Source organism: Cebus imitator, unplaced genomic scaffold, assembly GCF_001604975.1.
Source record: "Cebus imitator isolate Cc_AM_T3 unplaced genomic scaffold, Cebus_imitator-1.0 Scaffold615, whole genome shotgun sequence".
NCBI lineage: Eukaryota > Metazoa > Chordata > Mammalia > Primates > Cebidae > Cebus > Cebus imitator.
The window spans coordinates 439,261-458,193 of record NW_016107930.1 but is presented as its reverse complement, the minus strand read 5'-3'; the positions used below and the strand labels follow the sequence as shown (position 1 = coordinate 458,193).

The window sequence follows — 18,933 nt, the reverse complement described above, 5'->3', positions numbered from 1 at the left end:
AAAAGAAAAAAATTTGAATTTTGAAACTTTGGGTTTTTCTCATATTATGTCATTTAAAAAAGAAAAAAATTTGAATTTTGAAACTTTGGGTTTTTCTCATATTATGTCATTTAATTTTTTCAGGAAATAAATTTTAAAGGCCATTTGAAGTTCTTATTGATTTCTAACAATTCACTGAATCAATCAACGAAAGTATCAGAGATTTTGTCTTTTTTAGTTCTAAGGCTCTCCATAAATGAAGAATTTTGTTAAAGTCAAAAATACCAACGTGGGTCATTATAAATTTAATTTTTTGGATAAAAGAGTTGTACTCAGTCAAAATTAGCAAGTGTTGTAATTGACATGAGTGTATATGAAATGACAAGTTTCACAGCAGAGGCTAGGAATGGTCCTAGAATTGATTGTCCTCAGATTGAATAAGAATTGACAGATGAAAATATGAGGATGCCTTTTCAACAGATGAATCAACATAATATCATAGCACAAAATGTGACACAGGGCCATTTTAAAATCATATAAACAGCAGGCTGAATGACCCAGTTGTAAAGTTGTGAATAACTTTGTCAACCAACCAAAATTTTTGCCTCCCCACGGACAAACCACTTAAAAAAGACAAATATCAAACTCTCAGCAATTGCCTTTCAGTAATGACGAATAGAAGTGGGTGTTGAACAATGAGAACACAGGGACAGAGGGAAGGGAACATCACACACTGGGACCTGGGGGTTGGGAGGCTAGTGGAGGAATAGCAGGGGGTGGGGGGATTGGGGAGAGATAGCATTAGGAGAAATATCTAATGTAGATGACAGGGCGATGGACGCAGCAAACCACTACCATGGCACAGGTATAGCTATGTAACAAACCTGCATGATCTGCACATGTACCCCAGAACTTAAAGTATAATAAATAAATAAATAAAAATTCAAATGGCTGTAAACTGAAATTAGCCACATGGCTGAGAAAGAGAAAGCAAAGTTCCCTTGTGTTTCTTCGTTGGAACATCCCAAAGCAGATGAAGTTTGCAGCCCCAGCACAAAGGGCCTCTTAAGAGACATGATAGATATTCATCCATTGGCTTCACTGGTTAAAATAAAGCATACTAATCTTGGTGAGATGTCAAGGAAGTAGCCAAAAGAATAATAAAATGCTTACAGCTATGTCACTTGATTAAAACAGCTTGTAACTTTTATAAAAGACTTCTGAAAGAAAGAACTTGTCAAATAAAGGGAATGATGAAACTTAGCTAAAATTTGACCATTGATTGGTGAGACGTTCCTGTCTCTGGGAAGGTAAAACAGAATGTTCTTTTTCTTTTATGACTTATTGTGGACTCTAGGACTTTTAGAGGTTCCCTTTTATCTTTTCTTTTTTGAGTATTTTGGAAGGCAAGGCTTATAAGAATATAAATCCTTTTTTGAGCTATGTTATGAGATGTTGAATGCTGAATACAGCTAAGGCAAGAATAAAAATGTTAGATTATTGTTCCTCTTTTTTGAATAATTTACTGAAAATGTGAATTGTGCTCAACAGCTGATCATGAGGTAAGGAAATAAAAAGTGATTAAAAATTATTGGAGGCCATCAGCATAGCTATCATTATGTCTAATGTTGCATCAAACATCTTTTAGAGAAGATGGGATGAACTGTGGAAAAAATTGTTTGGAGAAAGTGATAATAGTACTTTCGCAATATTTAGTTAGTCACTAGCATATTTTAAAAATTAAAGAAAAAAATTGCATCTATTTCATGATGTGCTATATTAGCCAATAAGCATTTTCTGCCAAGAATCTTCCTAGAGAGTTGTCACAGAAATCCAACCTCACAAGAGCTGCCAGTTATTTATAAAACAGTGGCTTAAACTGGAAGGGTACCTTGGTTGTACAGAACAGACTCCAGATTACAATTAATAAATGCTTTCTATGTTGTATTCCCTATTTGATCAAAGGAATTAGACATACTTTTGCTGATTGCTGCATAACTATAGAAAATATATCTTCCTGTTAAATGTTGCGAATTTGGATGATACATTTAAATCTCTGAATATACTGACACTCATAACTCCTAAAAGAAAACAGAACTACTGTTCATTATGAAGCAATTCTTATGTTCTGGGTAGAAGCCACCCAAAAAAAGAAAAGAAAATGGAGCTAACAGTTCATTTGTTTTCTTGCCTTGACACTTTCAAGGAAACATTAAAAAAAATTAGGAATAGTAATCTCACTTAATTTTGTGCAGGATATATTCCTGTACTACGTTTCCCTCTTGGTGGCTGGAAGTCCCATTTGGATCTTCTAAGAGCCCTTTTCTCATAGGCAATAAGCATCATTAGATAATCACTCAAGGAGTTTTGTTTCAGCAGCAAAAGAAAGTTTCCTAAGAAAATTACTTTGAGACCTCTGAAATGAAATAAATTTAGGTTGTGTCACATTTTAAATTTTCTAAAAATATATTTATAAGAACTTTCAGTTTTTAGCAATAATAAAGAAAACCTAGCCTGATCTTAAAAATGTATGCTATCAAAGATGGAGAGAAATTATGTGAACAGCATCTATGTTCATGTCAGTGCCACATGATTAAATAAAGTAAACAACTTTAGAAATAAGAATATTGTTTTCTTTTAGATTCCTGATATATTATTTTTAGTTTTATTTTATTTTGAAGTTTTGTCAAACTTTAGAGAATCAGTAGAGAAAACACAAGCTTAAGTTAATTGAATGAAATAACTTTAGTGACATTTTTCTGTCTAATATGAGAAACTTAGCACTTTATCCCTTCTTTTGTCCTAATTTATACTATAATTTAAAATTTGAGATTTTAGATTTACATTCCTAAAATACTCACTATATAAATTTTGAATTTTAATTTAATAATTTTTGAAATTGTCTTTTTACAATTACAGTGGTATACTTGGGAGTAATTTTCTATTTTAGGGTTTCTGTTAACTGTTGGTTTTCAGTACTGTTACTTACATTTTCTTTTTTATAAGACTTTATTTTTTTGGAGCAGTTTTAGGTTCACAGCAATATTGAGTAGAAGGCACAGAGATTGCGTACATACCTGCTGTCCTACACTTGCCTAGACTCAACTCTTACATTATCATCATTCTTCACCATCTTGGGACATTTGTCATATTTGATAAACCAACATTAACACATTATAATTAATCAAAGTCCTTGGTTTACATTAGGATTCACTCTGTGTGTTTTATGTATTATAGGATTACACAAATGTATAATGACATGCACACGCTATTATAGGATCAGACTGAGAATTTTCACCATCCTAAAAATCTTCTTTGTCATCCATTCATCCTCTTTCTGCAGCCTCTGGAAACTAATAATCTTTTAACTGTCTCCTGAGTTATGTTTTTCCTAAAATGTCATATTATATCCAGTACTTAGCCTTTTCAGATAGGCTTCTTTCACTTAGCAATATGCATTTATGGCCTCTCCATATTGTTTCATGTCTTGATAGCTCATCTCTTTTCAGCTGAATAATATTCCATTGTCTGCATGTACTAGAGTATATTTATCCAGTCATCTACTGAAAGACATGTTGATTGCTTTCAATTTTGGCAATTATGAATAAAGCTGATATAAATGTTCATGTGTAGGCATTTTTGTGGACATAAGTTTTCAACTTATTTTGGTAAATACCAAGGAGTGCGATTGCTAAATCTTATGGTAACAATATGCTTAGTTTTGTAAGAAATTGCCAACATGTCTTCCAAAGAGGTTGTGTCATTTTTGATTCCCATCAACAATGAATGAGAATTCCTGTTTCTCCACATTCTCATCAGCATTTGGTATTTTCAGTGTTCTGGAATTTGGCCGTTCTAATAGGTGTACAGTTGTATGTTCATGTTATTTTCCTTTGCATTTCCCTAATGACATAATGCTCTACACGCTATAAATATTTGTGTTCTCCCAAAATCCATGTGTTGAAATTCTAACATCCATGGAGATGGTATTAGGAATAGGACTTTAAAACATGATTAGTTATAAGGCTGGAGCCTTTATTAATGGGATAAGTGCTCTCATAAAAGAGGCCCCACAGATATTTCTTACCCTTTCAAACATAAGAGGTTATAGCTAAAAGATACTGTGTATGAACTAGGAAGTGGACCCTCACCAGACACTGAATTTTCTGGCATCTTTGATCTTGGACTACCCACCCTATAGAATGATGAGAAATAAACTTCTTTGTTTGCAAGCTAACTAGTCTGAGCTTTTCTATTGTAGCAGACAAAACAGAATAGGGCAGTACATTTTTTAGTTCTTTATTTTGATACACTTTTCACCTATAATGTATATGTAGGTAATTTCTTCTTAAGGGTCTTAGCATTTTTCAGAATGTCTTCTGTTTTATTTGTGTAATAGTGGATCTGTTATGCACTGCATTCAACATTTTTTAAGAATTAGCAAGGAAGGCTTTATTTCACTAGCCTCACATTCTGATCCCATTTTTCTCACTTAATGAATTTATGCTATAGCATTATAAAGGTAAGATATTACTTAATCTATCAGTGATTAGCATTTTTCTTATTTAGATCGTATTACATAGCAGCACAGAGTATAAACACCTGAAAATTACATATAAAATTATAAAATTAGGAGCAATTTGAGCAGTATAAACATATATACTATGAAGTAAGTATAACAGAAAAATATTTCTTAAAATCAGACATCTTTATTTCTCCTTCTCCTATAGACAGTACAATGACTATATAAAATGTTATGATGCACGATGACTCTGAGTTAAGCAATGTCTATTGTTTTTAAACATTTTGTCATTTCCCCCGACACTGTGAATGCTGCTTTGAATTAAATGTTTCAGTAGAAATCCAAGATATGTTTATACAGCTTGAGCAGCAACAGTTTGCCTTACAAATTATCTTGCAAAGAAATAATGGTATACATATTTTTGCCTAAACTCTTCAAGAAATGGATTGAGATTTAAAGCCCCCTTCAGAAAAGTAGGTAACCAAAGCAGACAAGATCCTCTAGAGCTCTCTATTTTTTGAAGTGTTCTAGCACAATGCTCTTTTATAATCAGCTGTCTCCCTTTGTTGAGCTTAACTTGCTGGGTTGTATTTTTCCTTGTTATATGTCTAACTTTTTATTTGTTTACTTGTTTTACCTACAAAATTACTCAATCACTTACTTATTGAAACAAGACAAACAAAGGTAAAACAGCATAATTGAAGATTTAGCTGAAGAGAAAGTAATTAGAAACATGCCAAATAATTTCATACCTAAATCAAAAAAATGGCAAATGTGAGCATGCACGTTGTTTGTATAATTAAAGCTTCTCCTTATAATTTAAAGGCAGAAAATACCTACAAGTGTTTAATGAAAGAGCAACATTCCTTTGACTAACAAGCTTATTTACACATGAAAGCCAAATTTAAAATAGGCATAATTGATAGAAAAGATGCTGTTGTTTAAGCAGTTTTCCAAACCGTAAGTAGTCATGGTCAGGGCTCTCATAGAGAAAGAGAAATTGGGAGTCAATTTGGAAATACAATCACCCTTCCTGAAAAGAAAATGCTGTCATCAGAAGGATATATATAAGTCCTTCACTCCTCATCATCAAAATCTACTTGCCTTAAGTTACCTGAACCATGCCTGCTGGTATGTATCTATAGAAACAACAAAGGGATTTAACAAGTTGTCAACTTACAGCTTTGACAATACTTCTAATCAGAAACTCGGCAAGCTCTACTGTATCATGCTTCAGTTATTGGAACAAAAAAGAACCCAGAGCTTTTGGGTATCACAAGAAAAATGTCAGAACAAATTATATGTCAGCACTCTGAGGCCCAGAAACTGATAATTTAATTAGGATTAATGGTAATTGTTTTAAAAAGAAAAAAATGAATGCCTAGATAATTTCCTCGGAAATTTAAACAAAAAATGAGCATGACAACTATACTGTTTAGATTTAGGATTCTTTTTATTATACAACCAGCACAAAACTGAGGTGTTACATGAGACCTGCCTGCTAGAGATGGAGATAAACTTTGATTGAACCTCCAAATTTTATGACATATGAGAGTTTAGGGACTGTCTCAAAACCTCCATAAAGTCATGCTTCTTTTTGTTTAAGTGGCTCAATCTCACTCCCAAACATCCTCTCCCTGCTAAAAAAAAAGAAAAAAAAAAAAAAAATGACGAGCCCAGAAGCCAGGCCTGGCCCCACCCCAACGCTCGGGATGCCAGCACAGACTTCAGAAAGACCAAAAAAAAAAAAAAAAAAAAAAAAAAAAAAAACCCCCCCACCAAAAAAAAAAAAAAAAAAAAAAAAAAATCCCCCAAACCACTCCCATCAACCTGTTTGTGAACTGAATAACTTTACTAATGGCTTACAAGTATATGTGCTTTGGATAGTGAGATTTCATCTTGAACTATTTTTAAGGGCTCTATATCCTTTGTTTCTACTATCCTTTATTCTTCTTCCTTTTGAGGATCAACACATTATCACCTTATGTTACAAAGAAACATTGAAAATCCTTGATGTCTCACATTCAATCCTGAAAGCCTCATCTAGTATTTTCCCCATCAATTATAGCTCTCTTTCTAAGTGTAGTACTGATGATAGCTCTTACTAAGATATAAATTAGGGTATTTAAACATTCTGAAGAAAACTTTTAGAATTGCTTCAGGAAGGTATAGAGCTAAAAGTTATTGAAATACTTTTCACAAATTGTTTTTAGTTGAAAGTTTATATAGAATATCTTAGTGAAGATGATGTAAAACTGGTAGATTGTAAGGAGCAAAGAAAGTACACGTCTTAATCTTCTTCCATTTTCTCAAATTCAAACATTTTTAGTGCAATATGGTTTAAGAATTCCAAAATATTGGTTTCATGAGGAGATAATAGGAAACTAATGATATATATAAACAGGAATATGTCTCCAGGTCTGGATTATTTTCATTTAATGACTCCAAAATGGACTTTCAATTGTTAGGACAGAGCCACTAATATTAATCTTTGAGCAATTATGGGAATGACATTGCATTTATGTGGCATTTCAAAATGGTAGAAAAGACAAATGAATCATAGAACAGTAAGGCTGGAGTAAATATCTTAGAAAAAATTTTTATATATTGTAGGTAAAACAAATTTGAATACTAAGAAAATAAATTATAGTGAGAAAATAATTTCTTGCAAGGAACATTAATACATGATTAATATTATTTTCTTTCTGTCAAATGTTTTCTTGAACGTTGCTTTAAATCAATGCCAAATAAAGCATAGTATATCAGCTAAGCTTCTACGTATTTAGCTCTTACAGACAAATTGGATAAAGTATACAAATTATATGACAGTCAGTATTAATTGATTGAAAAAGTGTTGAAAAGACCTATTTTTAAAAATGAGTTGAATCTATCTAGAGAGAATCATGTGAAACCTATTTTTAAAAATGAGTTGATATCTACCTAGAGAGAATATAAATGCTAAATATGTAGGTATTATATGTGATTTTTCCATGGATATTATATTATTTATTCCATGATTATCTTATTTGATTATCATATAAAAGTATAGTTAGTGAATTTTTAGGTAAAAATGCTGAAACAAACAGCTAATGTATTAGATACCTATGTCAATATTTATTAGGTTTTCAAAGGATCAATTATCATCCAAAATTAAAAGAAGATAACATAGTTAACAGTATCAAAGAACATATTGTTCTGTAATATATTTCTGAAAAATCCTACAACATAAGGAAACTTGGCAAAACAGCAGTCCATGTGTAAAAATCTGAGGTTTTTGGATGACTATTATCTCAAGATGACTTTTGTTATTACCTATTATCCCAAGATGGTTTTCAGATGATTATTATCCGAGATGGTCTCAAAGTCCTTAGCTCAATCATCCACCCACCTCAGCTTCCCAGAGTGCTGGGATTACAGCATGGGCCACTGCCCTAGGCTGAGATTTTTAGCTACATTGATAGTCTCTGTATTTTTCCTCTGAGAGCTTGAGAATGGTAAGGATCAAATTCAAAGCACACTTTTTTAAAGTGCCAAGTGCATTATAGTTTTTAATTCTAAATAAAGTTAAAAGTGAAAATAATTAGAAAATTTAATGTGATATTCTTACTTTGATTTTGAGGTTATACCAATGAAGCAAATATAAACTTTTCATCTTATTTTGCTGAAATAATTTAAAAAGAAAGAAATACAACTCAACATAATTTTAAAGCAGTATCTTTATTGCTTTTTTAAATTTCAACTGGATTAATCTGTTTATATTATTCTAAATTGAATTAGCATGGATGTATGTGTGTAATGTATTATATAATTTACTTGCTCTAGCAAAATTATTTCTATTATTGCACTGCCACCAAGCCATTATTATTATAGACAGAATAAAAATTGAGTAAATTTTTAACTTTAAAGCAAGGTTTATGAGAACAAAAGCAATGGAATAAAATATCACACCAACATAATTCTAACCCTCATATCCACAGAGATAGCTGACCTGCAATTGCTATTTCTCAGTTGTTTTATCTTCTAGGTGAAAATGATAGCAAATTAAATTGACAGTATTATATGCTATGGTAATCACATACTGCCTAAAATTTCATTCTAATTGAGTCATTTTAGAATGTTTTCATTATATTTTCCTATTACAAATAATAAAAATAATGAAAGCTAAAACCCACTGTGCCTTTATTATGTGACAGGCACACTTATAAAAACTTTATAGGTATTAACTTATTTAATACTTAAAACTAAGTCTTCCCCTATTAGATAGGAATCTATCAAGATGAGAAGTCTCAGGACAGCTACATTTGTTTTATAATACACTTTGTTTCAGAATGCCATGAATTTATTTTACTTTATTATTATTGCTTATTTTGCCATCTTTACAGAATAATTCCTCAATACAATCAATGTAAATTTTTGGTTTCAAAAATTATATTCTGAAATGACTCAAATGTCTATCAACAGGAGGATGTAAAAACAAATTGCGACCTATTCATGCACTAGAATGGAACTGAGCAATGAAAAGTCACAAATTAAATGCATCAGCATGAATGAATCTCAACAACGTTGTTGAGAGCAAAAGAAGTCAGACGTAGAAAGAGACCAAATTGTAGGCTTCCTTTATTTAAAAAGTTCCCAAATAGAAAAACTAAACTAAAATGAAAAAAAAAAAAAGTCAGAACAATTTCATTTCTGGAGATTTAAGGGGAAATGGTGAAAGTTGACTGGAATGGAAATATGGAAACATTCTTGTGAGAAAAAATTCTTCTATGACACCCTAGGGTTATGGGTTATCCGGGAGTATCTTTTTTTCAAAACTATAAGGCTGAGCTTTGTGCATTAGCATATGTGATATTTTACCTTCAGGATAAACAACTGTAAATAGAGTAATTATAGTAGTGATTGAGATGTTGAGAGTAGACAGAGGTATATGTGGTACTTGAAAGGAAAATGTTGATAAAAGTTGAGTGATGGCTACATGGGCCTCTATTTTATTATTGTTTCATTTTATATATATGAAACTTTTAATTTAAAATATAAAATTTTTTAAAAGCCATTTAAAGTATTTTCCCTAAAGGCTTTAGGTCATTGTCATCAATACTTGGTTAAGAGGGACATAATGTTTCATACTATTCACAAACATAAAGTATTAGATAATAAAAGGAAATTCAAGAAGAAAATTTATACTAAGATAAAACTAGCTCTAGACAATATTTTAAGAAAAGAGGGGCTGGGTACGGTGGCCCATACCTGTAATTCCAGCATTTGGGGAGGCTGAGGTGGGTAGATCACTTGAAATCAGGAGTTCGAGACCAGCCTGGCCAACATTGTGAAACCCCATGTCTACTACAAATATAAAAATTAGGAGGGTGTGGTGGTGTGTGCCTGTAATCCCAGATACTTGGGAGGCTGAGGCACGAGAATTGCCTGAACATGGGAGGCAGTGGTTGCAGTGAGCCAAGATAGTGCCATTGCACTCCAGTCTGGGCAACAGAGCAAGACTCTGTCAAAAAAATTTAAAAAAGAAAGAAAAGAAAGAAAGGAAGATGGAGGGAAGGAGGGAAGGAAGGAAAGGGAAAGGGAAGGGAGGTGGGAGGAAAATCGCTTTCCTTGATTTGTAAATTTTTAATAAGCAGTGATTTTTTTTCCTGAACTGAACCTACTCCTGAGGTGAAAAATAGACAATGTTTCCAGCTTTTTTCCAAACTTTTTAGACTTTTTTTTCAAATTACTTGAACAGTAATTTCCTGTGTGTGTGAGATACATAGATAAAGCTTATTTTTTGCAACTATCTCATCAAATCTCCTATTCACAATAAAGTTATTTCCATGCCGAGTACATGGTCTTAATAAAAATTGTGTTATGAAAGCATAAAGTGGGTTGTATAAGTAGTGTGTGAATATTGATTTCAGTATTACACTATTGTATTTCTTGATAATGCTAGAGAAAATGTAATTTGCCATGCATTTATATAAGGGCTAAAATAATGTGTGGGGTCATCTTTATTGTGCATTCATGGCTCATATCAGTTTAAAGCCAAAAAAGTATTTTTCTCCATTAAAAAGCTTATCTCATTCTAATATTGCAATTCAGATTTATTTCAGTAGGTTAATCATAGCAACAGAAATGCCATTTATTCTAACACATTGGAAAAAACTGAATGGACTCATTATTTAGTTATTATCAGTTTCTAATTCTGAATCCCTATGGGTTTTCAAGCAATGTACTCTAGTACATTCAGAAACAAAGAGAGGATATATTTATCCCAAAGCAGTTTGGCTAATGTGTTGGATATTTTACAACTATTTTCTTGGCTACATGTCATAACACTGAAAAAATTTACAGAATCATCTATTTAACACCTCAACACCACCTGTGCTGTCTTAACTAGAGGTCAGCAAGCTTTTGCTGTGCCGGATCAGAGAGTAAATGTTTTAAGTTTTGCAGATAATAAATTATGTGTTGATTCAACTCAGTCATTGTAACAAAAGCATTCATAAACAATAAAATGAAAGGACATAGCTGTGTTCTCTTAAATCTTTATTTACAAACTTAACCTGCCAGCTGCAGCCTGCCAACCTCTGCTCTAGACCTGTGCATAACAAATTTCAGTGTGCATAAAAGTCTCCTACAAAGATTCTCATTCAGTAGGTTTGGTGAGGAGCCCAAGAATTTGATTTTTGAACTAATTTTCTGTATGATTTAAGCTACATGACTTAAACATTATGCACCTCATTTTCTATAGCTGTAAAAAGAACTCAAGAGTTTCTTCCCAAACTGCTCAACACATTTTGTAAAAATTGAGCAGACTAATATATGTAAAAGTTAATAAGTAGCATACAGAGTAAGAAATAAGCATTATTAAGACAATTTATTGAGAATTTCTTCCCACTCGACTACCTATGTTTTCCCAGTTCTGTACACCAGAATCTCAATGGTATGTCATAATAGATCCATAATAGAGTCTACTTCAAATACCCTTATTTCATAGTTTCCAAGAACATGTTAAGATATATTAGTTTCTCATTATTGCTGTAACAGATTATCACAAACTGAGGAGCTTCAAAAAACACAAATTGTTCCTCTCAGAGTTCTGGGGGTCAGAAGCCTAAAATGAATCTTATGAGATTAAAACCAAGGTGTTAGCAGAAGAGATTCCTTCTGGAATTTCCAGAGTGGTATCCATTCCTTGCCTTTTCCAACATTAGAGGCTGTCCTCATTCTTTGACTCAGGGCCTCATATCACATCACCTTTTATCCCCTTTATTTTTTTCTCATATACCTTTCTTTTGTAAGGACCCTTGCAATTACATTGGGCCCACTTGGGTAATTCAGAATCACCTCTTCATCTCCATATCCTTGACTTGACCACATCTGCAAAGTTCTTTTTACCCTGTAAGTTAGCATGTTGACAGGATCTGGTACCTAGGACATGGATATTTTCGGGGGACTGTTATTCACCCTAACACACAAGAGTATTAACAAGGTAAAAATAAAGTTGGCGGTGGGGATGGGGAATTGAGTTTTCCATGGAAAGAGATTGATAATGGACAGGACATAGACTTCTGGAACTTTCTTGTCAGAGTTACCAATGTTTATAGAGTCCTAGAGCAGAGAGGATAAGGTGTCCTTTAAGAGGAGGCTTTGCCCAAATCTGAACCAATAGCACCAGGGAAAGACAAGCCTAACTAATTTGGAGAGTTCATGGTATCGATGATAGAAAGGCCTAGGTTGTCTATAAAACTGAAAATGGACTAACGAACATTTCAGCACCTTTTCCCTTAAGCCAAGTCCTCTAAGTCCTTAAGCCCTTTGTATTTAGGTGGATTGTGTCAACCTCAATAACACACAGAGAGGGATACTCTCTAAAAGAAAATGGTATGTATTTGAGAATAGATACTGCAATGGAAATACACAGGCCATAGTAAACTATGAGCATGTTCAGGAAGGTAAAAGAAGACAAAGGATTTTAAACAAAAAATTTAAAAAATATATAATTATTTTGAGATAATTATAGTTGGCTACAAAGGTTAATAAAAAGGTGGCACCAGTTCAAGGTTGGGCAGGAAGTTGTTTGGCAGCTGTTCTTAAGAAGCATTGTGTGTGTGTGTATGTGTGTGTGTGTGTGTGTGTGTGTGTGTGTAAGTTTGTAATGATATTTGCTGAGATTGTGTTTTTTTGCAGTCTTCTGTGATAGTTTTTGTTATCAGGCATTCATGTGTAAGAACTTCATGGCCTTCCCTAGCTCTGTTTTTCAGGATTTTAGCACAAGTGATTCCATTTTGATTCTTACAGCTTTCAGACATTTCCTCCATTTGATCAAGGTCTTTACCCAAATGCACTGCTGATCAATTATCCTGTATATAATTTTGTCCCTTGGTTCTGGGATGAACTTGTCCTGGTTTGGTCTGGTCTAGTCCCACATCAGAGACAGTAATTGATGAGTAAGTCAGTGTCAAAACTTCTCTATCTACCTTTGAGCCACAAAGGAGGTTTGGAGGCAGTGAGTCTCAGGCTAAGGTTAGCTGGGTCCATGGTAAGCTCAATATGTCTGTTTCATAGGTATTTATTACCATCTCAAAGCACTAGGCCTGCATTATTCTCTTAGGGATTGTGCCTCTGAAAAAATTTAACAAGTAATAAGAACAAAAATTAAAATGAAAAATGCAAAGAAAAGTTAATAATAATAGAATAATCTCAGTTTACATAATAGTTTGAGCTGTAAACCTGGGCTTAAGGGCAACCAATTTAAAAAATCAAATAATTGTGGGGAATTAGGTGAAACCTTTTTTTTTAAATCATGTGGCCTATTTTCTTATTTTTTTGTATATAGACCTGATCTTTCCCAGAAGAATTTGTCCAGATGCAGCATATAGTGTTAGTAACAGCACAGACATTTCCTTGTTTAACCAATAGATTACATAAAGCAATTTTATCATCTAGTATCCATGACTAGGTTGTACTCAAGCAGAGAGTGAGCAATGGCTGTATAAGAAATATTCCCATACTCACCCACTAGGTAGACTAAAGCATCTCATAGATCAGGTTCTGTCAAGTTACCAGCAGAAGCTACTGAATGTGAAATTTCAATTACACCATTATCCTGCCAAGTGTAAAAAGTAGGCATTAACAGGGGAAAGAGTCTCATTACGATATGGAGTCTCGTTCCAATGTCTTGGAAAAAAGCAATCTACAGCGTGAAGCTATCAACTTATCATCCTAGTTTGTAGTTTGAATGTTTCTGGTTATGGCACCAGGCAGTTTGGTGAACGTTCTGTGTGACCCATACATCAGGCATGAGACTTATCCCTTAGAATTCAGCTGGCTTCAGCTTATACAGCTTCAGTGCAGGGCAGTTCCCATTTTTAGTAATACTATGGAAGTGATCCTGGGAGGAGACTGGAGTATTATAATGAGCAAAAGGCTATTCCTGGGCAACTTATTAGAGGAGTATACATCATGCTTGCTAATTGAGAAAAGCCCCTACCTCATTTATCCCCAGTTAGAACTGAATAAGTCCCTTGTAGGTCACAGGAGCCCAGCCACAAGGACAGGTGTAGCCACTGTGGCCATGGTTCTCTTTTTGCTGACTGTCAGCATCTCCAAGGATTCTACAAAAGGGCTGCATTTCTAAGAATTCTTTTTTCAGGGAACTGCTTACCTGCTCATGACTACTTGCCTATTCTAACACAAAAAAAGTAGGATTGGAGAAATCTAGAAGAATTCAAGATCTAGTCAGCTTAGAGTAGAAAATAAGAACTGTAAAACAATGCCCAGGGCTGAGGTCTCATAACAGGTGTATTCTAGCTTTTCTTTAGAAACATAACACTTTTCTCTGTATGTTGATCACATAAGAATCTCAGATGGAAAAATCATTTGAGGCTTGGAAGCCAAACCTAGGCAGATTTCAGATTTTACCTTCAATCTTGAAGTTTCCAGGACTGTCAAGAAGTACAGTTTTTACTCACTCACAGTAAGGCTTGGAACCCTTAAAGCTGGGCATTCTATGCCAGTTCTCAAAAAAGATATCCCAGTCAAGGCTTTGTATTATAACAAATACTTCCAAATGTATGATTTTATAAAGAGATACCAAAATTGTATTAAACTCACACAAATAACCATATTGCCACAAGAATACCCACACATAGTTTACAAATTTCAGAGGGATCAAATAGAAAAAGTAAATGTTTCCACCTTTATTCACAAAAACAGATTTTACCAAATTGCTGTATAAGCTACAGATAGCTTACAAGAAAAAGTTTCCTTAAATTTGGAAAATAAAACATTTAAGTAAAGAATCAACCATTTCAAAAAAGTCATATGATTTTTATCTTCATCAGTTAATCTCTGTAATTTTTGTTCTGCTTGATATTGTTCGGAAGTTTCTCAAATTTGTCAGTTTCATCATTATAAAATTTTTTTAATATTGTTGATAAAAAAAGAAAAAAAATTATATTGTCTTTGGATCTTAAAGTTTTTAGAAACCTATACAAGAGTACTTCTGGCTGGGCACAGTGGCTCGTGCCTGTAATCCTAGAACTTTGGGAGACCAAGGTGGGTGGTTCAGGAGGTCAGGGGTTTGAGACCAGCCTGGCCAACATAGTGAAACCCCATATCTACTAAAAATACAAAAAAATTAGCTGAGTGTGGTGATGGGAGCCTGTAATCCCAGTTACTTGGGAGGCTGAGGCAGGAGAATCGCTTGAACCCCAGAGGTAGAGGTTGCAGTGAGCTGAGATCACGACACTGCACCCCAGCCCAGGTGACTGTGAGACTTGTCTAAAAAAAAAAAGAGTACTTTTAGTCATTTCCATGGATCTGAATGCAATGTAAATACTTTTTGAGAAACATCAAAACTGTAGATGACAGATACAGATGAGCCATAGTTAAAAATCTGATGAAAGTTTGTTATAATCAGCAATTGACAAGAACATTTGGTTATTTTTGTAATATACAACATAATCAGAATTATGTCTGATGCCATATTAGGTTTCTAAACTTTTTATACAATTTTGGATTATTTATATAAATAACATACCCATAAATGTAATTGAAAGGGTATCTAGCATCACTTATCATTTGATAATGTTTCTTATATATCAAATTAATGTAATGATTTAATATTGCTATAGGATAAGAGTTACATTTTTTGAGGCTCTCTGAAGGCCCAACTGAAAAATTCCAAAGTTACTTCAAGGTGAAAAATAATTAATTTAGATTTTTGATGCTGAGGAAGCCCATCAAAAATGCCAAAATGTTCAAAACACTTCATCAAACAGAATTGCAGGTAACTGTGAAATAATAGTATTTATTTAAATAGAGTGATAATCAAAGACTTCAAAAAAAAATACAGAAAGTACGTGACTGTAAAAACAAAACAAAATAAATTTAACCTTTTCAAAGTTCAGCCTTCCTAAGTTATCAAAAAATCTAATAAAGGCAATAAGGGAATTATCTTCATAAAACATAACATACTTGTTTCTTATGCCAGTTACCAAAAAGAAAAAAACCAAACCTACTGAAGAGTGATTGCTTCTCCTTAAAAAAAACTCATTTAGGTAAACTGGCAGGTAAACCTAGTACTTAAATTTAATCAGACATAGTAAGAGAGTGTCTAGGGTTATGACCATACAACATAATACAGAGGAATGTAAACAAGAAAAATAGGACACTGAGCAAGGGAATACCTGACTCTTACTAACAACATGGGAAGTCTCCTGGTTACATGAAAAGAAAAATTAAAAACATCAAGAAATGCCAAGAGTACACAATGAAGTTAGGCTGGAGAAAAACTTTGCTTTTCTAGGCCTTCAAAAAAGAACATTTCAGCATCAGGCCATAACAGCAGAGTTAAAACTAAAGAAAAAATTATGGGAGCTGATGAAAAAGTTGAAGGAAAGAGTTATGAGCACAGTCAAGCAAAAAGATGTACCTTCTCAAGGGGAGAAAGAGGAAGAACAGAAGGCAATGAAGTATGACCTGCAATTCACATAAAGTTAGATAAAGCAAAAGTTGAACTTCTGAGATAGAAACTTGAAAATCTTCAAGAGGAAAAACCTACCTGGAGAAATAAAATAATTAATCTAAATAAAGACAGCATTTTCAATCTAAATCTAGAGAAATTAAATGTATCTCAGCAAGAAATGCAGGGTAAATCGAAACTAAAACAGGAAGAAGCTACAGTTTAGAAGATGGTCGAATGGTTGAAATTGTTTTAAAACACATTTCAAAATTAAATCAAAACCTAGCAAATTTTACTAAGAGCACATCAACACTTCAAGAAAACTTGTTTTAACACAGGGAACCAAATGGTTTTGTATTACTGTATTTTTAATATCAAAGCTCAATCTTTTGAAATACACACAAATAATTATCTTATAGCCAACCTGATCACACAGAAAATTTCCATTATAAATTCGTCTTTCACAAACCTTCCATTACTTACTCAGACATTCCATGACATGATCAGAACTTCAGCTTTGTCCTATACTTCCTCTTTCTTATATAAGCAGTCATTTGAATTTAGGGCAAAAATTGCCACATAAGATTCTTTGTCATGGAAAAAAAGTCATTATTATTTTTTAACCTACCTTACCAAAAATACATCTTCATATGTATAATTTTCTTCATATCTCTCTGTTCTAACTGGTTCTTTTCCATCATGTTTCAACTTCCCTCATAAGTCCATATTTTGATATAAATTTTCAATAACCTCTGAATATAGATAAAATTATTCTTTTGTTCAGTAAGGAATGCATTTTTATTTCTTATACTTTTTCTTATCAAAACACATCTTTTTTGAGTCACTTTCTACACAGAATTATATATCTTAATTAGAATTTTTAACTGTTAAAAACCTCTTTTCTAGCGAAAACCTAGGAAGTAATACATTTTGCACTGTCTGCCACTTATCAATATTATCTAGAAAAGAACCATTTTATAATTTTTTGGAAACATGCTTCCCTGAAACATAATTGTTAGGTGAATTAATAGACCTAAATGTGTAGTTTTTCTATAAAAATTAAGAAGCCAATAATAAGCGTATAGTTATATTTAGAAATGTTTGTTTAAGCATTTTTTCTTATTTAGAAGTGACTCAGACATTTAGTAAGTCTATCACTTAATGTAAAATAACATAACTTCAGAATTTCAAAGTTCAATTAAGGGATTCAAGATGGCTGATTACAGGCATCTGGTACTTGCCTCCTCCACAAAGAAGAACCGAAATAGCAAACAGGTAACCACACGCTGAATAGATCAACACCGGACTTCAGTAAAGAATAGATCTATACAGAACACCAGACTTCAATAGAGAAGTGACAGGAAACACCTGGAGTGGGAGGGCGGTCAGGCGCACACTGCAGCTTGCTCAGCAGGAGTCAGACCTCAGCCTGGAGCCGCTCCCCGGTGTGAGGAAAGGGTAAGTGAATGACCCCACTGGTTCACATTCCCACCACAGACTCTCCCATCCCAGCCACGGAAAAGCCCCTAGACCCTCAGAGGCCCTGAGACTAACATAGGAAGCTGCTTGGAGACCACACAAAGGCATTGCTCAAGAGAGCAAGCTCACACTGGGTCTCACACAACCTCAGCCCTAAGCAGCTCTGGACAGCAAGACCTATTGAAAGCCCAGGTCCCACCAGAAGGTACCTTATCTGCTGTCCCAACAGTCCCTGCATCTCCGTGCTTGTGAAGCCCCGTTGACATTCCCTACCCACAGCCACCACCACAGCTGGCTGGCTGCTACCTCCAGCTCTAAAATGTGAGCCATTGGCAACGACCCGGCCGTCCTCAGCAGGGAAGCCAGGACCCATTTTCACTTGCCCCAAGGACAAGCTTACCTGCCCACAGAAAGAATCTGCCACTGAGGGCCACCCCAGCCAGGGCTGAAATGTGACTGAAGTACATACTCCCAGGTCATCTGGCCTCTACGTCCCACAGCCGGTGCCTGTTCATGGCACGTGGGGGCCTGAAGTCAGGCTTTCCTGCCCTGGCTCCACCCCTTGGTACCCAGGCACAGTTTGGACACTTTATTGTTCTGTTTTGTTTTGTTTTGAGGCGGCGTCTTGCTCTGTCGCCCAGCTTGGAGTGCAATGGTGGGATCTCAGCTCACTGCAACCTCCGCCTCCCAGGTTCAAGAGATTCTCCTGCCTCAGCCTCTCGAGTAGCTGGGACTACAGGCGTGTGCCACCACTTCTGGCTAATTTTTGTTTTTTTTTAAGTAGAGACGGGGTTTCACCGTTTTGGTCAGGCTGATCCACCCGCTTCTGCCTCCCAAACTGTTGGGCTTACAGTCGTGAGCCACCATGCCAGGCCCCTAGGCACTTTTATATATCTCTCTGATAAATGTTTCAAAATCGTAAAACTATAAAACAAGCCTAAAAATAGGATTTTGTTTGTGTAACACTTTGATAAATAAAACCAACATATAAAAA

The 18,933-nt window shown here is 34.3% G+C and overlaps 1 long non-coding RNA gene across 3 annotated transcripts in view; it reads right to left on the bottom strand.

Moving 5' to 3' along the window:
• The window catches only part of LOC108295034, a 36,178-nt gene extending 17,660 nt beyond the window's left edge, over positions 1–18,518 (bottom strand). For 2 of the 3 annotated variants that reach the window (XR_001821244.1, XR_005198081.1), the window contains exon 1: positions 13,511–15,107. This is a non-coding gene — a long non-coding RNA (uncharacterized LOC108295034). Of the gene's footprint in view, positions 1–13,510; positions 15,108–18,339 lie in introns of those variants that run through there. The other variant, XR_001821245.1, reaches the window with a different exon arrangement.
• Positions 18,519–18,933: the final 415 nt, after the last annotated feature.